The 23,666-nt window shown below is 35.3% G+C and overlaps 1 long non-coding RNA gene across 1 annotated transcript in view; it reads right to left on the bottom strand.

The window, feature by feature from the left end:
• The window catches only part of LOC117717887 (uncharacterized), a 364,914-nt gene that overhangs the window by 124,052 nt on the left and 217,196 nt on the right, over positions 1 to 23,666 (bottom strand). Inside the window, exon 5 of the long non-coding RNA XR_013113620.1 lies at positions 10,701 to 10,746. This is a non-coding gene — a long non-coding RNA (uncharacterized LOC117717887). The remainder of the gene's footprint in view (positions 1 to 10,700; positions 10,747 to 23,666) is intronic.

The raw sequence follows: 23,666 nt of genomic DNA, 5'->3' as shown, positions 1-23,666 counted from the left end.
ATAAATTATTGTATTTATTTGTAAATTGTACAATTGAATTGTTTATTTTGTTTATAACTTTTTCTTTGGGAATAAGTATGGGTGAAAGATGAGAGGCAGTCTATAAAAACATGAAACAGAATATTAAGAATGTTACAAAATAGATCTAATGACTACTATTTGATACAGATTTATACATGATCACAATTTATCCATTCAACTTTAAAGCACACATATTCATAAGAAAACTGTCACTTATATTAACTTTAATAATAATTGTTCAAATATTTATTCATATATCTTTTTATATGAACTTTTCTATATATTTTTCAAGAAGAGAGAAACCAAACTCTTACAAATATTTCTGGATTTGTTATAAAGGTGCTCTTAAACTGTTTCTTCTCTTTCTTGAAACACTCCTTATTATGTCTGTTATTTGTTTGTAGCATTTTTGTTTATTTTGTGACTATAATTAATTGCATTTATCTCTTTCATTTCCTCCCTCCAAACCCTGATACACACCTCTAGCTGCTTTCTGAACTCATGACTTCTTTTTAATTATTTTTCATTACATGCATAAATGTATTTATATGATATACCTTCCTGAGTATAACCTGTTGATTTCATATAACCTTGCTTGCACACATGTTTTTCAGGACTGACCTTTTGGTACTGGACAACCAATTGTTGTGCTAAGAAAGACTACTTATTTTAGACCCACAATGTCAAAAATATTTATTTTCTAATATGTTCTTGCTACCAGAAATACAGTCATGCATTTATTTTTGCTCATGAAATTCTAAAGTGGAAAATTATGTTAGTAACTTAAGTGGTGACTTATTTTTAGATACTAATCAGGGTTGCACCTGATAAAAATACCATAGGAACCTTTTGCTAAAAGTAGCATAGACCAATTCTGAACAAGAATGTACTATTTTTAATTACACTTTGCATCAAGAAACTCAGAAAAAATTCCAGTCTTAAATGATGAAATTCATCATAATCTCAAGGACTCAATTAGTTTAGGCAATTGTAGGTTTCTACTTTCCCCTTCCCTGGTGTCCTGTCCTGCTATAAAGAGAATATATCTAAGAAATCATGAAAAGAATAAATTTCAGTTAAAAAAAACCCACATTATCTTTGAAAAGTTTTTTTTAAATATCTTTTTTATACCTCTCAAATCATATAAATATTTACTTATCATGGACAGATGAGAGCTATGTATGTCTCATTCATGTTCAGGGAGTATTCTAGAAGGGAGAAAAGAGGGATGGGCACATAGGAAGTAAAAAAACGTGTACAGGATTTGTAAAAAGACTCCTCCCACCTGGTATGCTCAAAAGTGAAGATCTGCAAATGCTTCAAAGAAGCACATTATTTTTGTTTGAAATACAGTTAATGTTTTTAATCAACTGTATATGCTATGAAACACAGGAGCTTTTCTGTATAATTTGAACATAACTCAACATATGTTTTTAAAGTAAGTGATGAGAAATGATGAAAATAAGGTAAATTATCTGAAATCCAAGCTAGATGAAAACATTATCAAAGTAAGTGATAAAGCTTCTTCTCTGCATTTAATAAGAATTCCCAGCTTTGCTTAAAAATATCTTGACAATGATGAAATATCATATTAATAGAAATAGTCAATTAAAAAAAACCAAAAATCATGATAACAGAGTTGGTATATCTTTGTGACACTCTTTTTCATATATCTTTAAAATACTAATTCCATTGAGAAGTTACTGGTATCTATAGTTCTAATTAAAATGAACTTAAGTAAAGTACTGGCCTCAAATATATTTTATAAGATTTAATAGTTATCTAAAGCATATTTCATGCTCTAAGAAACTTTCCTTTATCATTTTTGCCTCCTTTGATCTGCGTGCTTAATTTGTTTAGCAGAAAACATGATTTTCCTTTTGTGTCTGAGTTAGATCCCTGAAGACTTCATAGTTGAGAAGGTTGTTCTCCATATAAGTAAATGCTACTATGAAACTAAGCTAGCAGAATGTCGGACCCTGCATACTGAGACATATATGGTCATGTTTTATGGTCATTGTCTTGGTAAAAACATTTATGGATTAATGTCTAAGATGAACTTTAAAAAGTTGAGAGAACTTTTATTTTGGAAACTTTTTTTTCAGATCTCAAATCCCTATGTTTCAAAATATATCTGTATTATTTTTCTTTCCTGTTGCCATGATAAATCATTGTAGACAAAAGCAATGTAAATAAAAGGGTTTACAATAACTTATGGTTCCAAGGGTAGAATGCCCACGGTGGAAAGACAGGCATGGACTGGTAGTGGGAGCAGGGGCTGACCAAACCTGTTACCATCCACTCACAGGAAGCAGAGAGAAAGGGAAGTAGAGCAATGCTAAACCCTCAGTGCCTCCCCCAGTGGCACACTTCCTTCCCCAAACAGCACCACTCACTGAAGACCGACTGTCCAAAAGCACAAGCCTATGGAGAGATCGCCCATTCAAACCACCACAACATGTATTAAAGAAAGCACTGAACTTTACTACTCAAAGACACTAAGATTATGAATGAGAGTTTGTTACCTGTCAGGAAATTATAGTATTATTTACTGTAAAATCGAGCTTTTCATTGCTCTTAACTTTTAATTTTTTTTTTTATTATTTAAGATTATGATGTACTTATGTTACTACTGCCTCCTCTCTTTTCTCCCATGACCCTACCACCACCACCACCACACTCTTCTTTTAGTTCTACGTTGTTTGTATTGCCTGCAAAGCTGTTGAGATACATCATATGGCTGTTCATCTTGCCCATCGTCCCCATTCCCTCTTCAAACACACCACGTTGGTATTTTCTAAGTAGGATTTCTTTAGCTGTTTCCTGTACTTCTGGTACCTGGAACTATCTCATACTTTTATTTAATGTATCTGACACTTAAAATCCACCGCAGGACATACAGCTGTTAACATGCATCACATTCTGCGCCCTTAGATCTGCATATACATCTCCAAGGGAAAAAAATTGTGACTTATGCTTTGGAGTCTCCATTGCCTACTGCAATATCTAATAAGCAATAAAAGATGACTGCCCACTGATTAAAACCATAAAATAAAAACATGTTAATAGAATAAAATAAATGGTGAGAAAGTGCTTGTAGACTTTACTTTGGACTATTAAATGTTTCTGACTTTTAAAATATTAAAATTTATAAATATTAAATTCTTTTAATTTTTAGATTCCTAAGGGAAACTAACGAAAGTTGACATATACTTCCATTGACTGTGTGTTAGAGAAAAGGGATACATATACATATACATGTATATGTCATGTGCTCTATTTACCAGTCTTTATGCATTCTATTTACCAGTCTTGATTATCACAAAAGCTTAAAATGTTGCTAAGTAGTTACAGGTGAAGCATTAGTGAGCTTGTACTGGTAACATACAGTCAGTTGAAACCCTTACATTTGGTAAAAGACATGGTTGGGTTGGTTGTCTGAACTGTGTCTTTTTGACAAACGACGAATTTCACTACAGTTGCCTTTGTTGAGTAAAAGTTATCCTTCCCAGCACTGAATCAAATATGTGGACATTTTCAGTGTGTTTTATTATTTTGGATATATTAAATCCAGTGATGCTCAAAACATATTGACAGGACAGATAATTAGGTTTGTGGTTCAAAGAAGAGAAGGAGAAGGAGAAGAAGGAGTGAAAGAAGAGGAACAAGTGTCTGACTGAATCACAATGTAACAGAGGTAATTCCTGATGCACACATTCCCCTTTGGTTCAGCAAACAACTCTCTCAATAAAAACATTTTAAATAATTTCATTTCTGTGAAAATACCAAAGAAAATAACGTAAATTTTTCTTTCTAATAATAGTAGACCATGAAAATGCCCTAAGCAAAGCAAAGCAGAAGACTAAGACAGCCATATGAATAAATCAAACACAAGGCTCTTTCTGCCTCAATAGTCCAGGTAATTGAAACTGAAACAGGTTGAGGCATGTAGCTGGTACTTTTTCTATTTTCTTTGGTATTAGAGACATGGTTTTTTTTTCCCATAAATCTGAGATCAGTTTTAAGCTACAGTGTTCTCTGTTTGTGGTACACTTGGAAATATGGAATAAATTACTGGAGTTTCAAATGATATATTCAAGCAATAAAATAATCTGATGGCAATGAACTAAGAGAAAGCAAAGCTTTTACATGACGCTGTGCAGAGAGCATTGGCATAGGGAATTCTTGCTGCATATGTATATGACAAAAACACATATGTACTTTCTTCAGCATTGACCTCTTCTCAACAAGCATCTCCAATTTAATTTCTAAAACTGGATTCTTTTTTTTTTTTTTAACATTTCTCCTTACATCCCACACACTTGTGCTCCCTTATACCTTAGTTTAATTTATCATAATGCCATCCATCCCGAAACACAAGGAACAAATTCTAGGAATTTTCCAAGCTTTCACTCCCCTTATACTGCTATTTGAACCCCAACCCCTTGACTATATAAAAAACCTTTGAGAAATTCCACTGACTCATTTCCCAAGTGACTCCAAAACCATGCACTGGCACATCTCCATCAATTTTCAAACCCTTAGTCATGACTGTATGTCATCTTCAGCTTCTTAGCTAAGATTAGTGAAAGACCAGGCTGGTTAAACATTTCCAGGTCTGTCCCACCTCCTTTGGATATAGCCACATGCAATCAAGTGTAACACAAACTACAATATTATACTCTTGTTATACACAGGAAAAACTAGTAGTCTTCACTTTGTTTTGTAGAGGAAACTTTCCCTCACTGAAAAAATATAAATGGCCTTATAGGAAGTGTAGACCTGTCTGTTTCTTCAATCAAGAGACTGTTAAATGCTTCTACTTTGGTGCCTAGCTCTTCTTCCATGAGTTATTTTTAATATTTATCTTGTCAGTTAATTCCCATTAAGTTGGAATTCATTCAAAACATTGATTAATTACTAGCACTAGTCTATACATGGGACTGAATCATCTTACAGTTTCTATGTAGTTTAGTCTCTGTGATAGGTATTGCTTCTACCCACAGGAAGACTGGGAGGCCATTCTGTTACTTTCTGTAACAGAGACCCACCTAAGTATCACAGTCAGTCACACAGAAATGACATTTGTGAAAATATGTGAAGATCACATATTTTAAGTCAGTGTGATAGCTCTTGGTAAAGGTACATTCTGACAAGCCTGATGACCCAAGTTCCATCCATAGTGGCAGGATAAAATGGACTACTGCAAGGTGTCTTCTGACTGCCACAGAAATGTCCTGATATGGGCAAGCACACAACAAGCAAACAAAAATGCAATAAAATGATAAGTTAAATATTATTATATATTGTGCTTTGTTAAGAGTCTTATACCTTACAACTGAACTGAACGGCAATGATCTTGAAGACTGAGGATACAAATTAAGCTTAATCTGTTTTCTTCTATTTAGATTTTTAAAAAATACCTCTTACTCTCAATTTCTTCTATCACTTAGAATTGGTAAGTATTGCATTTCCCACTACTATGGTCGGGGAAGCATATTGTTTTCCTTCTGGAGTAGAAATTATAGATCTTTCTGGTGTTTGATAGAAGGTAAGCATGCAGAAAGAGAATATAGAAAGTTCCATAGAAAGAAATTTTAGAATAATCAATATTTAGGAATGGAATGTCATAGGAAGAACTGAGAATTTGTAAATTGCAATAATGAGCTCTTACTGTCTTTTGAGGCTCCTGAAGAACATGTAGACCTTGGTGTTAAATCTGAGGGACTTCCTCAAGATCCCCAGTAGCATAAAGGAAGGAAGAATTCTGATAAGTACCAAGACTGGGAGCTTCACCACTTAATCAAGAAATCAAAAACTATGGTAAAGAACTTCTGTAATAAACGATTGCCATGTTTGGTTCTGAACACATACATACACCCAAACTGTTAAATACATAATCACATGTGAATAAACATTGTCATGCTAACAAGCACAGTATACACATATTCATGATAGGTTGTACAGAGAAAACCTTTTAACCATGATAACTCATGTGCAGGTATATGTACATGTGTCTATGCAACAGAACATACATACATACATATACAATAATTATCTTATATATAAATTGCATATCTCTCTGTTATACATACTACCCAGAGCATATCCATTCTTCAGATGCCATTATGGCCTAATTCAAAATTCTACAATTCATTCTGACTTCTCAGAACACAACAGTTTTAAAGATTACTTCTGACTTCAAGTTTCTCAGTTCTCCCAGGGAAGAGAGACATGTGAACAACTATAGTTTTGACAGGTGATCAAAGAGTTGGTCCAGAAGAAAAGCAGAGCAGATCTGTGAAAGGGAGGATCTTCAAGAAGACAGAATACAAAGCAGAGGCATGTCCATTACACCCACTTTATCCAACAGCAAGCATATGACAAAATAGCTCTGTACCTGAACTTTAACAGCCACCTTAGTTCCTGTTGCTCCATTAACCATTTTTTACTGTTGCCTTGTGGAATATAATACGACATCCAATATGCAGAAAACTTGAATTAATGAGAAGATGGTAATAAATTTCTCACAAAAGTGGCAGTATAAGAAGTATCAAGAACAATATTTTAATAACATGGTACATAGCAACAACACAGTGCTATCTTATTTGATTCTTTCTTTGCTCTCTGCTTTTGTCTCTCTGGCTTCTGGAGTTCAAGAGAAGCTTATCCAGTGTGTCATTATCATGTCATAATTTTCATTTTCGGTGTTATTTTTATGACCTCCTCTAAGGTACTATGTGACATTTATAATGGAGTAAGGAACACAAGAATGGTATGCTTCTAAAAATTGCTTGTTTCTATTTACCTATTATTTTAGAACTGCATAGTTTAAAGCATTTTGATGGGGCTTCTCTATGTGGGAAATTGTTTATTTAAAGCATGGTTTAATTTATTACATGATTTTCTAACCTCTTTTTATTCTGCTATATTGTTACAATCCTTCTTTTTTAGTTTTAGTGAACAATGAAAGGCATGATATATTACGTGTAAAATCTAATCCTCAAACTTTATCCCTTGAGAAGCTGGACTGCTGGATTATACAAAACAAACAAACAAACAAACAATAACAACAAAACAAGATGCCAAGACAAGAAGCTAGAAACAAATCACATGACCATCTACACCCTTGTCTGCCACAATATTATTCAGAATTTGCTATTTGTTCTGATAAACTCATTTTTGTGTGCAAGGGCCCTGGTGCACATCATTTGTAATCTGGCTTAACAGAAAGCAAGAAGGTGATGATACAACTTACGGGCTCTGCCATGGGTCCTGTTTATGTACTGGAGGCACTGGTTATGTACTGGTAACACTGGGCTTCAAATGAATTTCTTTTAGCTCATACAGAATCATTTGTATGCTGATTAATTTGTATTACCTCCCAAAGAATTAGTAAATATGGTCCCCATATTTTAAATGAGTATTACTGTTGAATTCAGACTAAGGGATCTGAGGCTCTTTGAAATACAGTTTCATCCAGTGAGAACTCTAATTTTGCTGGTTGAGGTAGTGTTCATGACTTAAATGGTGTGAATTGAATAGCAATTTGCATCACACAACCTGCTGTGATACTGTGATACTCATTGTCTTCACACAGTTTCTTCTTGCATATATTACCATTATTTGGTAAATAAATACTGAATATTTTGATCAACAGGGTCAGTGTTTTTTCCTATAATATTAACAACAATAGCAATGTCATGTGTGCAAATGATTTATGAAAAGCAACAGAAATACTAAGGGTGATGTTTCCAATTTTAGACCAAATAAAAAATTTTATCATATCATAAATATTTTTCATAAATATTTGAATCTTATGTATGTTGTTTTCAGAAAAATTTTGGCTGAATACCAAAAAAGGACCTCTAAAATTTCATGTAAAATAAATTCTATTGTACATCAAAACACAAATGTTTATATTCTTTGTGTCTGATCCATTAAAAAATTATAATTTAATCAAGAGATAATAAAAAGATAAGAAATGTCACCTTACAAAAATACATGTCTGATAATAGTTTTATTGATAACTCCCCATGTCTCATTTTACTCCATTTATTTAAATGAATATTTATTTTGCATTCATTAATTTCAAAGAAGAGCAATGCAGTGATCACCCTCCAGGGCATATTGCCTACTGTGGACAAAAGGACAAACAAATCAATTTTGATATATAAATTCTAGTTTTCTTCAAGTTGCTATAGAGAGATGTGACAAATGTTCAACACAGAGAAGAAAAAGAATCTCTAAATGTTTATGGAAAGTGGTCCTGTTTGCAGCAAATCTTTAGGAATTTGGGTGGTTCTCAATTTTACCTACTTATGACACATTTTCATGACCCTCTATACCATTCACTTTTCTCTGACAGTAGAACGCTCACCTATTACTACTCTCTGTGCCTCTTGTGAAACATTTTTTTCACTCCTTAATTTCTTGATTCAAATGGGAATTATTCATTTGTATGTCTGCCAGAAGTGTAATTAAGGAAAGCTTCTCTCTGTTCTATTTTAAAATTTTATTCTAAAAGCAATGTTTAGAGGATCTATTAAATAAATTATGATACACCCAAAGATCATCTAATGCAAGTCATTAGAAGAGGAAATGGACACTGTTGATTTAGATGGAGATCTAAATTAAAAGAGGGAAAAACTCAGAACTGTGCTGACAGTATAAAAGTATCACTTGCCTTTATTAATATTGTTGTTTATGGACATGAAGAAAGACTGAAACAACCAAATATTTTTAAGATAACTTTTTAGGAAATGTCACCTATTATATAGTATAATTCTCTATTTTATAATTAAATAATTCACACAACAAGGGTTTATATTAGAGGTGAAAAGTACACAAAATCTATTTTTCAAAAAAAATAGATTTTTAAAATCTAATTCACCATACTAAACATTAAAAATAATGAAATTTTCTTAGTTTACAGAGAAAATTGATTATATATATATATTACTGCTTGGTAATAATTCAGAAAATATTCATAATAATGGTTAAATTATCTATAGTCATAAATGATTCTTTGTTATAGCTGGGAATTGAACCCACAGCCATGTGCATACTTGGAAAATACTTGACTACTGGGTTACCTCAGCCTCCTATTCAAGTTGTAGAATAATAAACTTCCAATGAAGGTATAATTTAAAAGCTCACATAACTGCAGAATTTTTAGTTTCTGAGATTTAAAGCATAAAAGTAGCCTTTAGTCAATTAGCAGCAAGACTTAGGTACTTATTTTTTCAACATATCAAAAACATCAGCAACATCACATGAGGATTAAAGCCAATGAGTGTAACAATCTGAATTGAGAGTTTTCAATACAACGGACAACACATATACAGTCTGAGTGTAATCATAAAACCTTGGCTATTCATCAGAAACAATACAACTTGTATTCTACAGAGTTGCCTATAAACTAGACCTACATACAACAGCTAGAAAGAGACAGCTCTGCAGCTGCCATAACCATATGCAGACTGCCTCACCATGGCTTATGCATCGTGTTCTCCCATCAACCCTTCAGATGGCCTTGCCAGGGGCTGCACGTGGTACTTTCGGATGAACTCCTCCATCATTCAGTAAGAGCACCAGAAGAATCAGCACAGTATTTCCACAAGGCCACCAGAAGTCATTTTACAGGCCTCAACCTCTTTTTGTTTAAGTTGATCTTCATTTCAATTGCCAAGAATTATGTTACCACATGTACATAACAGACGGGGTAACATCATCCTCTAGGCCATGATTTGGTGTCTACAAATCTTAGAAAAACAACATAACAAAGCTAAGAAATCATTAAACCAGGTCTAAATAAGTGCAGCCTACCTTCCCATTTTAACAGGAACGCTCTGACTCCGTGGTACACTGTTAATTTTTATGTCACTGTTTTGGTTTTATCCAAGCCTGTGATCTGTGGTGTTCTGCTCTTTTAGGCAAGAAGCAGTCTGTCCTGAGTTAGAAACGAGGTTCTAGAGTGTGGGAGCAGGGATTGACCTACATCTGAGCAATCTGCATATGATTCACCACAATTAACCAATTTGGTTCGAAATAGCTACAATTAAGTTATTATCAGAGGAGTATTTACTAGACTAGAAACTCTAAATTTATCTGCATGTACGCCCTAAGCAAGCAAAGGGCTACAGTTTCAGGACTTGTAAGCAAAATTTTTAAAAATCCTTTCAAATTAACATTATAGTGTGAAATTATTCACAACTAGTGTTTGTTGTATGTTTCTGCTATTTCCTTAAAATGTTTTGGCATAGAATGACAAGAAACATATAAAATCACTGTACATAAGAGATACTCAGTATCTACATATAATCTGTCTGTCTGTCTATCATCTATCAGTACACAGTACACATGTGAAAGTTCCTGATATTTGAAAATTGTATATAGTATGCCAAGTTACTATAAAATCATGGAGAAAGTAATATAGCAAATGCTCAATTAAATAAAGCATAATGATGTCCCCAGTATGACAATGGTTAGAATATATTCTGACTGACAAACACTGATTGTGCAAATTCAAGTTTAGCAATTCAGTAGAGATAATTGATCATAATACATCACCGACAATGGGCGGTATCAATTCTATCTATACTAATTCATTATATAGATATACACAGAATATTTTGAAACCATGAAAACTAATTTATGATCAAAAATTTTTTTCCTACCTTAATAGTTGAGTAAAATGTTGTCTGTGTGACCATTAAGGATAACCTGGAAAAGAAATGGAAAATAGATGATGTCGGGGGAAATACAAGATTCAGAAAGCTTTAAAGTCAGTATCAACATTTAATATTATTATTCAACAAGCTGGATACCCACACACTGTTTCAGGCATCCTTGGTTTCCACTTCACATACTTATGATAGCAATGCTGGTGACAAAGGGGGCAGGCATGTTATAACAAAAGTATCCTATGTGAACTGAGCTTGTTAGGGCTTCACAGGTTATCTGTAGTCATTAAGACTCTCAGCTGTTCATCACTCCTAGCCAATTTTGAAACTTCACTGTTGACATCCTGGAAGGATGACAAGAAAAACTGAAAATCATGGATACAGATAAAATGAAGCAAAATAACTATAATAACAAAATTAAAAACTAAAGAACTCCAGATTTGGGGTTAAAGAAATGGTTCACTGAGTAAGAGCGTTTGTTCTCTAAAACATCCAGGCTCAGTTCTCACCACACCACAGAGTGGTTCATAACTATTTGTAACTCCCTTTCTAGGAGATTGGATGCCCTCTTTAGATCTCCCTGGACAACAAGAATATGATACACATTCATACATGAAGGCAAAATACGAACATGAAATTTAAAAATCTAAAAAATCTAAATATTCAAAAACTTAAATAACTTTTTACATTACTGAAAATATAGGGGTCAAGAAAGCTATTAATTCTTTAGATATGATAAAAGTTCTTCCCAGGATGATTCAAGTTCTGCATTTTTGACACTGAATAAAGTCTCAACTAATCTGGACCCCCAAGATCCTGACACTGAGTCACCAACCAGGCCGCATATACCAGCTGATTTGAGGCCCGACACATATATAGCAGAGGACTGCCTGGTCTGGCCTCAGTGAGAGAAGATGCTCCTAACCCTTAAGAGATTTGATGCCCCAGGGAGTGGGGAGGTCTAGTGGGTGGAGTAGGGTGGGGACATCCCCTTGGAGACAGGGTAGGAGGAATGGGATGAGGAACTGTCAGAAACTGGACTGAGAGAGGGATAACGACTGGATTATTAAAAAAGATTAAAGAATAATAATAAATAAAAACAAAACCCCTCAACCGTTGACAGATAATCAAAGAAATCTTTCAGCTGGTTCATGATAGAGCTCAGAGTAGCCTCTTAATTTTCTGGTTTTAAAATATTTCTATAGCACTAAGTCATTCAGTTCACTGTGCCTCCTATACACATGAGAAGTAGAGAAAGTGGAATAATTTAGTCTCTTACTGAGGACTTTATATTTTGGCCAGAATTGGTGATCTGTGTCAGCATCTAATTCCTAATTAATGCATACTGTATCTAATTCCTTAAAAAAAAATTCCTTCATGGGGCTGGAGAGATTGCTCAGTGGTTAAGAACACTGGCTGTTCTTTGAAAGGACCCAAGTCCTAATTTCAGGACCCATATGGCTGTCTGTAATTCCATTTCTATGTGAGGTGTATTTGACACCTCACATAGACAACATCAATGTAAAAAAAAAATGAACAAAAAAAGTTGATTTAGAAAAAACGAAGAAAAATTTCTTTGTGAGGAGATTGGATCATCTAACAGATTTTTGATTCTTAACTGCCTAGAAAGCATTCACAAGAATAAGGGTGAAAATATGCAAAAGGCTGGCAAAACTCATCGCTAACACCACTAGCTGGGTGTGCAAGAAACTACCCAGTAATCTTCGATATAGAAATTGCTTCCTGGGTGACTTTAAACAAGGCAACTGTAGTGTTTGCTCTTTAACACATGCTTCTCCAATCAAAATTGATATCGAGATTGCCGGTAATATTGGAGTTATGCCTTTGCTCTCTGGCTCATGGTTAGCCACTTTTACAAATACATAACCATCTGTTTACCACCACTGATAACAATTTTCAAAACAATCCACAAGTTATTTATAGTGACAATAATAATTCCTGAGATAATTCCTGGACTTCTTTGTTTTTCTAAGAAACACTGTGCTCCCTGTGTGATCAGAGAAACAACAGATTCTTGCCTCTAAACTATCTTGACCTGGAAGTCTAGGAGACTAAGACTACTGAGCAAGCCATAATTGTAAGAAGGTGTTTTTGTTGCAAATTCAGAAACTGCTTGTGTGCACCACTTGGAAGCCTCAGAGCATCCTGACATGCATCCTCTTGGGTAATTCACATTTCCTTTGCAAAATGCCAGAAGATGAACTTTGTAAGCTTAAAAGTCATATTAGATATGAGAAAAGACAATCAACAGAATACTTTAATGAGAGATTGAAATAACTTGGAAATGTGTACAGTTGGTGAGGCTAATGCCTCTAATAGTGTAAAGCACTGCTTAATTCTAAGGTAAATTGCCAGATTATGCTACGGCATTTTTGTTTGCATTTTTTTTTCTTTGAATCATTAAGAAACAATGCTAGGAAGACAATGTGTCTTGCTTGTTGCTTGACTATTTGCATCTATTGTATTGCTAGTCCCTCAACCTAGAACTGACCTTAACACTTGCATGTAATTAAAATGGTATAAAAACAAAACAGGAGGAGAGGGGATGGGATGGTGGGTTCTAGGGAGGGGAGATGGAGAAATTACATCTAAAATGTAAATAAATAAAATATCTAATTAAAAAAGAAGTAATGCTAGCACGCATATATTTATGCTTATGTTTAAATAACTGAACTCAATCATATTGAAGCAAAATAAAGTCACAGAAGGAATCACAAGAAAGTATGTTTTCTGAAACACCAGTAATAGACAATATTTAAAATGCAGCCACGTTATTAGTATAAAACATATCGTCTCAGAACTAACATTTTCAGATATAAAAATTTATACAGTGGTTATCTACACACTCTTGTGCACAAAATTGTGTTTATATCTCCAAATATACTTAATGTACCTGGAATGTATCCTTCTAATTAATTATTCAGCTTATGCTCTCAAATATTTTTTACTCTAACATTCCTTTTCTTACCTCCCAAATCAAGATCATGATAAACAAGCACACCTGTAACTTTCAGAGTGCCATATGTGTTGCAAAGGTCTTATGTTTAAGAATATCTCAATCAGCATCCTTTGTCTCTGGATGCTACAGTTAGATATATTAGTTAAGATTATTAAATTCTATTTCTAGTTAATGGATTTTATGGCAGAATTTATCTTCATTTGGTATGAAAGAATTTGCAGAACTAAGCGAAGTGAAGAGGTGGTAAGACTTCATAGATTATAAATGACTTAAAGACGTGTTCACTTTTCTTGCCTTCTAATGAAGAGAACATTTAGTAAGATATCACGAAAACCATTAAACCCTTCCTATTTATCACATGAGGCTTTAGAAAGAAAATTCACCATATTGAATAATCTGTTCCAGATTCCATTTCTAAAGACTCCAGTTGTTTACTACAACTGGACTACAAAATCCACAAGTTTACATTCTATAAAAGCAGGATACTCACAGCATTTGAGAGAGTAAGGGTGACTCTTATCCCCTTTCCCTCAAAGTTTGTATGAGCAAGCAGCTTTGGAGGTCTGCCCTCCACATCGCTGTCCAAGAGAAGCTTGCTCTTTATTATGTTATACAGCAAATTATGATTAATAAATTTATGAAAATCTGTATGCTAAAACTAGCATCATCAGCCAAGAGCGTTAGAAACATTTGACTGATTAGATAAGATCTTTGACTTTACAGTTAGATAATGAATGAAAACAAATAAAACATATGTAGCACATTTTGAATTAAGTGTAATACTATTATTTATACCTTATGTTCTTTTCATTTTCTGCAAGGCTTAATTTTATATTGTGCAAATAAGGATAATGAAAGCCCTCTCATCTATTTAGTATTAAGTATAGTGGTTACATATGCTTTGTGAGTCTTAGTCAAATCAAGTAGTATCTAATGGCAGAGTGTGCTTCAGTTAAAACATTTTTTTATGTAATCAACAAAGAATAAATTCAAGTTCCATTATTAACCATGCATATTGTTCTTTATGAGAAGGGTTGTTTTACCCAAGCCATTTGTACAATACATTTTCATTTCTGTGATTTGAATTCTATAATGTGAATTCTAAGTTCAGGATAGGGTCAAGGTTATTCTTAGATTCTTAACTGTGTGTCTATAGTATTTACGTCAGGATGCTCTGATTTTTAAAGATATAGAAGTTGATGCTATTGAAAGGTCTATGTTCAGAGCTCTGACAATATTACTGTGTAACTATTTTCATTTCTCCTTCTTAAACTAAATGCATGGCTTAAGTCATTATAAGGACATGTGATTTTCAAAAGCTGCAGCTTCTTGCCTGGTGATGGAATGGTTTGGAAATACCCTGGCTGCAACAATTGCTTCATGTTTAAGGAATTTGATAAGGCCTTTTCCCCACAAAAACTCTATTGGAGCAAGTCATATGACTGGATTTCTGCAGCACAGATTGATCTCAATTGATCATGTTTTTTTTCCAAGTGACAGCTGGAACACGGCCAATAGGATGGTTTCAGAAGTATTCTTAAGCAACTTGCAGGGGCCAGCTGAGGTCTTGTCAGCTGATCTGAGACTAGAAATGACAGCATCCCAAGGACACATTGTCAGATTGTCATGTTCAATACCTCTCTGGAATAGAAATCTCCATGCAAGTAAAATGTACTGTAGTTTACCACTGTAGATATCCAGAAAGTGTAATTTACAACTCTGCTAACCTTATATACAACAGAGTAAATTTAGTACAATTTGCTAAAATCACATATACACATAATATTTTGAAATACATACTTTTAAATTTTTGAGTGTAATTAATGGATCATCACTAAAATGTATCCCATCTTTTATTTTTAAAAAGGAAAATAATAATCTTTATTTAGAAAATTACATCAAAAATAATAATTTCGGGCTCTTAATGGAATCTATATACTACTCATTATCATTAAAAATAAATAAATCTCTATGATAAAAGGTATTTAGAGATATAAAAGAAGGCAGAAAAACGAATATAAAATAAAGTAATGCTTTTAGATATAATGGAACATCACAGTGTTTCCTGTTCCATCTGTATCACCCTTTTAATTATCCTGGATTCATTAAAGTGAATTGTACCCCAAACTCTTAACAGTATTGAGGGTGGCCTTTGAAAGGTAGGAGTGAGGGACCATGAGTTAGTTTCATTCCCCACAGGTAGATGGAGAGGGAACAGAGCTATGACTAGTTCATCATCTTTCTATAATAAGAAAGATGGTGAACTTCCAGTGTGGCTTCTTTGTCCTCCTGACTGAAGACAAAAGCCTCACAGCTCAAAATAAATCTCATGGGCCTTTTCTTTTCTAGGTAGAGATTCCTGCTGGTGGACTAGTCCAGGCTAGACATATAGATCTATGTGTGATGGTATTTTGTTTGTTGGGGGCCGACTTTTAGCAGAAAGCGGCTATCAGCTTTGCAGCCATCTTGAGCCATATACCCTGACATGAGATTTAAATTACAATAGCCTACAACAGCTGAGAACACTCAGATAATCTTGGTTTAGATACCTTGAGATTAAAGGTGTGTGAGATTAAAGGTGTGTGACTTAATAGTATACTTAGAAGTATAGAGATCAGAGTTAGAGACAAGACCTAAGGGCATGATTAAAGGTGTAACTTAGAGGCGTGGCTTAGAATCAGAATATAGAAGACAGAACCAGACATCAGACCACAGAGAGAGATCAGAGAATATATAGACGGAGATCAGAGAATACAAGGGATCATCAGAGACGAATCTCAGACATTAGGTAGAATCTGCCGTCACCCTCACTCTTGCTGAACCCTCGACCCGCAGACTGGAGCAGCAGCTTGGGCCGGGATACAGTGGCCGCCCAAACGTGGGTCGGCCTGGGCCTCAACATTTTGCCTGGGCTGCAACATTTATTTTGGCCGCCCCAACTTGGGGCTAGTGCGGTCCTCAACATTATTTTGGTGCCTGAACGTGGGGCAGCAAGAACGAGAGACCCAGTGACGGACTTTACTGGAAGAAGGATCTGTCGATTGTCCCAGGAATCTGCCTCGTTGAGAAAGGTAAGGAAATGGGACAAGAAATTAGCCTGAATCCAACTCTCTGTTTTGGTTTGCTTCAAGAAAGGTAATGAAAATGGGACAAGAAATTAGTCAGCCTGAATTCAACTCTCTCTTTTGGTTTTGTTATTTGCTGCTCACATGTGTTAATTTTCTGCTTTTGTTCTTGAATGCTGTCTTTTTTGTTCAAAATAAAAGGAAGCGTAAGTTAGAATCCAAAATACAACCAAAGGTTGATGACAATTTGTCAGAGCCAGATTGTGCTGACCAAGAGAAAGAGGAAGTCAAATTTTATGACGCTGAAATGCCCCCTCCCTATGTACCTCCACCTCCAAGTGCTCCCCCAATGGAGATGGTGGTTATAGATCCCATTAGGGAGTTACAGGAAAAAATATCTGTTCTTAAACAACAAATAGAGTTAGAAAAAGAGTATCAGGACTTAATTAATCAGCTACAAAAATTAAAGACAGGAAAGATGTCTCAAGAGGTAAACTGTGAAAATCCCCTGGCTCCTTGCATTCCTCAACCAGGAATCCAAAGGCAGTCCCTATCACCTAGCTTAAGATTAGCCACAGATCAGCCAGAGGAGGGAAAGGCTGAGGCTTTCCCTGTATCTGAGACTAGAGAGAATCAAGGAGTTGCTTGGAGACATCACACAGGTTTTAATTTTCAAATTATTAAGGAATTAAAAAATGCAGTATCTCAATATGGTGCCACTGCTCCTTTTACTCTTGCAATTTTAGAGTCTGCTGCAGAGGAGTGGCTAACTCCTAGTGATTGGAATACGTTAGTGAGGGCAGTTCTTACTGGTGGAGACTATTTAATTTGGAAATCAGAGTATCATGAGAATTGCAAAGAAACAGCTAGGAGAAATATTCAGGCAGGCAATGGTTGGTCCTTTGATGCCTTAGTAGGAGAAGGGCAATTTGCTTCTAGTGATAACCAGATGCAATATGACCCAGGTTTATTTGCTCAAATTCAAAATGCAGCCATGAAGGCTTGGCGTAAACTTCCGGTAAAGGGAGACCCTGGTGCATCTTTAACAACAGTCAGGCAAGGGCCTGATGAGCGATTTTCTGACTTTGTTCATCGATTAATGACAAAAGCAGGAAGGATTTTTGGTAATGCAGAGGCAGGTGTAGACTATGTGAAACAACTTGCATATGAAAATGCTAATCCTGCCTGCCAAGCGGCCATTAGACCTTATAGGAAAAAGACAGACCTTACGGGGTACATCAGACTTTGTTCTGACATAGGTCCCTCTTACCAACAGGGCTTAGCTATGGCGGCTGCTATGCAAGGAAAATCAGTAAGAGATTTTTTGGCAAGTAAAGACAGAAAGGCATGTTTTAAATGTGGTAAGCCTGGACACTTTGCAAGAGATTGCAAAGTAGAAAATGAGTTAAGCCAGAGACAGTCCAGAAAACAGCCTGGGCTCTGCCCAATTTGCAAACGTGGAAGGCATTGGGCTAGTGATTGTAGGTCTAAACAAGACGCACAAGGTAAAACCCTTTCCCATAATCAGGGAAACGGGAACAGGGGCCAGCTCCAGGCCCCGAACCGATGCAAGCCAAAACAGGCTTATGGAGCAGTCAGTTTTACACCAACAAACAACAATCCCTCTCTGAACTTAGTCGAGCAACACCAGGAAGCGCAGGACTAGACCTCAGTTCTGCCACCCACAAAGTATTAACCCCAGATATGGGACCTGAGGCCTTACCCACTGAATTGGTTTTTATCAGATTCTCAATCTAACTTGGATCAGGCCATAAAGGCTCATGAGTTACATCACCTTAATTCTAAAACTTTAAAAGGTATGTTTAAAATTACTAGAGAACAAGCTAGACAAATTGTCAAACAATGTCAATCATGTGTTAAACTTTTACCAGTTCCTCATTTGGGTGTAAATCCAAAGGGACTGATACCAAACAGTATCTGGCAAATGGATGTTACTCATTATAATGAATTTGGCAAGCAAAAATATATACATGTATGTGTAGACACATACAGTGGTTTCATTTATGCAACATTACAAACTGGAGAAGCAAGCAAGCATGTGATTGCTCATATGCTTGCTACAATCGCTGTATTGGGTGTGCCTAAACAGATAAAAACTGACAATGGCCCAGGTTATACAAGCTCCAGTTTCCACCAATTTTGTGAGAAATTGGGAATACTACATAAAACGGGTATTCCATATAATCCACAGGGCCAAGTTATAGTAGAAAGGGCACATCAAACCATTAAATGTCAATTTGAAAAAATTAAAAAGGGGGAATGGTACCCTACCAAGGGATCCCCCAGAAATATCCTTCATCATGCACTCTTCATTTTAAATTTTTAAAATTTGGATTCTAAAGGAAAATCTGCTGCAGATAGATTCTGGCATCCTGATACCAAAAAGAATTTTGCAACAGTCTTCTGGAAAGACCCATTAACTGGAACCTGGAATGGGCCAGACCCAGTGCTTATCTGGGGAAGAGGTTCTGTTTGCATATATACCCAAACTGCAGATGCTGCACGTTGGCTGCCAGAGAGACTGATTAAACAAATAGACAACAATAACAAATCCAGGGAGGAGAAACCCCCTGAGAAGCGTATTTTTTCTTCACAGGAAACATGAAGATGCTTCACAATTGCCTTCAAACTGGAACAGATCAACGAGTAAACCTGACTTGGGAAGTTATCAGTGCTGAAGAAGACATCACCACCCATATCTCCAGGGTGGCTCTATTGGACTCTTGATTCCCTGACTTATGATTTAGTGGGGAACTAGATTGTTTTAGATTTAGTGGGAATTTAGATTGTTTAGACCCAAGAGAAAACCCACTACCACAGTTACTATAGTTGTTTTTTGGGTTTGAGATTGACTAGAGCAGGAACAGGAATTTCCTTAGTTTTCTTTAGATCAAAGCTATGATCAGTTTTGTATTTATATAGATTTAGATTCTGATATAAGACATTTATAAACAGAATAGAAGAGGCTTACACTTTTTACTCCTCTGATAGAGGGAGTTATATGTTGCCCTTTAAAAAGAGTGTTGCTGTCATACTAACTATTCAGGCGTTGTTAAGTCTCTTGTCTTTTGGGTCCATGCGGTTCAACAAACTGATGGCTTTTGTATGAGATGCTATTCAAATGAAACCCACACAGGTCCATTGTTACAGGCTGGAAGTAAGGGATTGTAAAACCTCTGTCATCAAGACTAATGAGGTGTATTCCCTAATTTACGCGCTAAGCCTGATAGTCAGTGACGGGTAAGAGATATGCTTGCCCCTAAAAGAAGGGAGATCCTTGCCCCTAAAAGAAGGGAGGCATCACCATCCTAAGACAGGAGCTCAACCAATGGCTGTTGAGTATCCAAGGACGGGAAAGGGAGGCTGGGGTCCTTTGCTCCAACCTAGGACAGGCACGGTTTCCGTAAGTTTTCCCAGCCTTCCCTTTTAATAAAAAATTTAAAAAGGGGGACCTGTTGGGGGCCGACTTTTAGCAGAAAGCGGCTATCAGCTTTGCAGCCATCTTGAGCCATATACCCTGACATGAGATTTAAATTACAATAGCCTACAACAGCTGAGAACACTCAGATAATCTTGGTTTAGATACCTTGAGATTAAAGGTGTGTGAGATTAAAGGTGTGTGACTTAATAGTATACTTAGAAGTATAGAGATCAGAGTTAGAGACAAGACCTAAGGGCATGATTAAAGGTGTAACTTAGAGGCGTGGCTTAAAATCAGAATATAGAAGACAGAACCAGACATCAGACCACAGAGAGAGATCAGAGAATATATAGACGGAGATCAGAGAATACAAGGGATCATCAGAGACGAATCTCAGACATTAGGTAGAATCTGCCGTCACCCTCACTCTTGCTGAACCCTCGACCCGCAGACTGGAGCAGCAACTTGGGCAGGGATACAGTGGCCACCCAAACATGAGTCGGCCCAGGTCTCAACATTTTTCCTGGGCTGCGACATTTTTTGGCCACCCCAACGTGGGACTAGTACGGTCCCCAACATTTGTTCAAGGTTATCATTCCTGAATTGGAGTGGGAGGACCCCAGAAACATTTGTAAAAACTCCATCCCTAAATGGTAGACTGAGTTTCAATATCTGGAGTCACCCTGTTGTTCTGTAGGAGGTGTTTTTGCATTGTATCACATTGTAAGCTGTGTGTGTATTTCCTCACCACTAATAAAATTTTTCTTTAATCATCCCCTCCCCAAAATAAAGGAGGAAATAAAGAAATTACTCTGCTTCCTAGAAGGTTATCAGCTGTCTGTTATTCGGGGTGTTTGAGCCTAAGTGTTCCCTTGTCAATTTTCTGTGACTAAGGATACCACCTCACCATGTAAATTATTATAATACATATTTGATTACAAAGTATATGACAAAGGGAGAAACATTCCTTCTTTATAAAGGCTACCCAAAATGCTATTAAGTGTTTTGGGGTGCAACACACTTTTATGATTCCAGAATGATAAAAGGGCGATATAGATGGAACAGGAAACACTGTGATGTTCCATTATATCTAAAAGCATATTCTTATTTCATACTTGTGTTTTTCTGCCTTCCTTTACATCATTTAATAGAATTAATCTTAGAGATGTATTTCTTTTTAATTACATTGAGTAGTCTATAAACCCCATTAAGAGCAATAAATTATTATGTCTAATATAATTCTCTACATTAACCATTATTATTTTGTACAAACTATCTAAGAAATATGTGAGGAATATATATTGCAGCAGTTAAATAAGGATGAGTGGAATCACTTCAATAAGCTGTGATTTAGCTTTAGTTTTGACACTATCCTAACTTACTTATGTATATTTTACAAATATTTTATAGACTAATAACTTTTCAATATTAACTTAACATTATTAGTCAAAGAGTCTCTCTTTGTTTTCTTTCCATTATACTGCCTTAAATGTGAAGTCAAAACATTAGTACAGGCTTTCCAGCTCAGAGGTGCAGTCTTATTTTCTTTTAGAGGCTTATCATCTGCAATAATAAATAAAATAATTGAAATCAAGTCCCCACATTTTCTAAAAATAGCATTCTCATTCTTAATCTTTCATAGGACTATCTAATTCTCATTTTTTTGTTCTTAGTAAAACAAATCAATCTAATTATTTCATAATTTTGCTCTTGGTACCATTTCATTAAAATTTTATTTTTTTAAACATATACAATATCATTAATTATAATACTCGTTATTATCTTAAAAGGAGATGTCGATTTTATTTTGGAGTACATAGCTTAATATGAAGTATAAAATTACAAAAAGTAAATTTTACAAATAGAACATGTTGAGTCTATAAGATGAAAATAAGCTTAACAACTTTATGGTTTAAATATTGATCCATAACATAATGGCATTGGCCATTGATAACCCAATATTTCATTTCACCTTTAAATGTATTGTTTAGTCTGTATTCCAAATTCATTGAGCCACATAATAATTTATAAAAATGAAGAAGCTGCCAATCTCAAGGAAAAATTTATAAATCATGTGCATGTATTTATTAAATCGGCAATTTTAGAACATGTTTATGAGCATGTGCTGCCTATATAATTCCATCTAGAGGTAGAGTCTGTATCTCTTATAGACATGAGCCCTGCTCCCTGTGATGATGAAAGTGTACTATTTATAAAGTTGTCTTACTTGAACTGTATATTTTTATTTTGTTTTATATATGTTGATTTTTATTAGTTTATTTTAAATTAGTTTATAAAGTAATGGGCACCATTACTTCACCTTATTTCACTATGTCTATGTTCATCTGTGTTGATCTATGTCTGTAGTTCATTCTCCCCCATCCTCCCGACTCCTGATGGTCGCCCCTTTCCTCAAGTAGCCTCCTGTCTATGTTCCTACACCAGTAGCCTCTCTCCACTCTACAAATAATATCTTTTACTTTTTTCATCGTCAATCTCCTTGCTAGTTTTGTGATGTAAACACACATTCATGTGAATACATAAACACATATAAAACTTAGAGTCTCAGGTCTGCATCTGAGATAAAAGATGTGGCGTTTGTCTTTCCAAACCTGCTTTGTTTCCCTTAACACAAGAATTTCCATTTCTATCGGTTTTCTGGCAAATACTTCAACTTCATTTCTCCTTAGGGCTGAATAAAATTTCGTTGTATGTATTATCCACATTTTCTTTATTCTTTCTTTAGTGATGGGTGTCTTGGGTGTTTCCACTGCAAAGCTATTCTGAATAATATAGCAGTAAACATAGAGAAAGAAACATCTTTCTTTGTCCGTTCTTACGTTCTATCTGGGAGTGGTGTGGCTGTGTCAAAAGTTTTCCAAAATTCCAGTGCACAGATGGAAAAACTAATAAAACAAGCTTTATTCAAGTATGTAGCTTAGATTTCATAGACATTGGCAATCTGCAATGTTGGCTTCAGTGACTTCAGTTTTAAGCACTTACTATAACCACTATTCTTGTTTCATTGAAACCATTTTCAAAGGAGCACCATTTCCATTCATTCTAAAATGGCTTCTTTTGATAATCCTTTGCCTGTATTGATCTATTTTATTCTCTTTCACAGAATGAATTATTTTCTATTTAATAATGTGACACATTTATTTGTTAAAGTGTTTATTGTCTGCCTTCCCAGGATAAAAGATGCATGGGGGCTGCTATATATTGTAACCAAGTTTCATCCGTTGTGCTCCATTCACCCCCATGCTAGCCAAAAGTCAGCAACAGTCTTAAGTCAACACATCTGATTTCAATACACACGTTTTGGTTTTATTTTTTTTAACCTTGCCTAAGAAAATGTGTATTCACCTCAAAGCTACTGGGAGGCTCTCTTTCTAAATTGATGTCTGTCCATTCTTCAACTTTCAACTCAAGTGCCCATCCATTCATTAAGCCTTTTCCTAACACTAATGTTA

The sequence above is a fragment of the Arvicanthis niloticus genome, chromosome 12 (genome assembly GCF_011762505.2).
Source record: "Arvicanthis niloticus isolate mArvNil1 chromosome 12, mArvNil1.pat.X, whole genome shotgun sequence".
Classification (NCBI taxonomy): Eukaryota; Metazoa; Chordata; class Mammalia; order Rodentia; family Muridae; genus Arvicanthis; species Arvicanthis niloticus.
The sequence above is the reverse complement of the archived record's forward strand: the minus strand, read 5'-3'. Positions and strand labels throughout refer to the sequence as shown.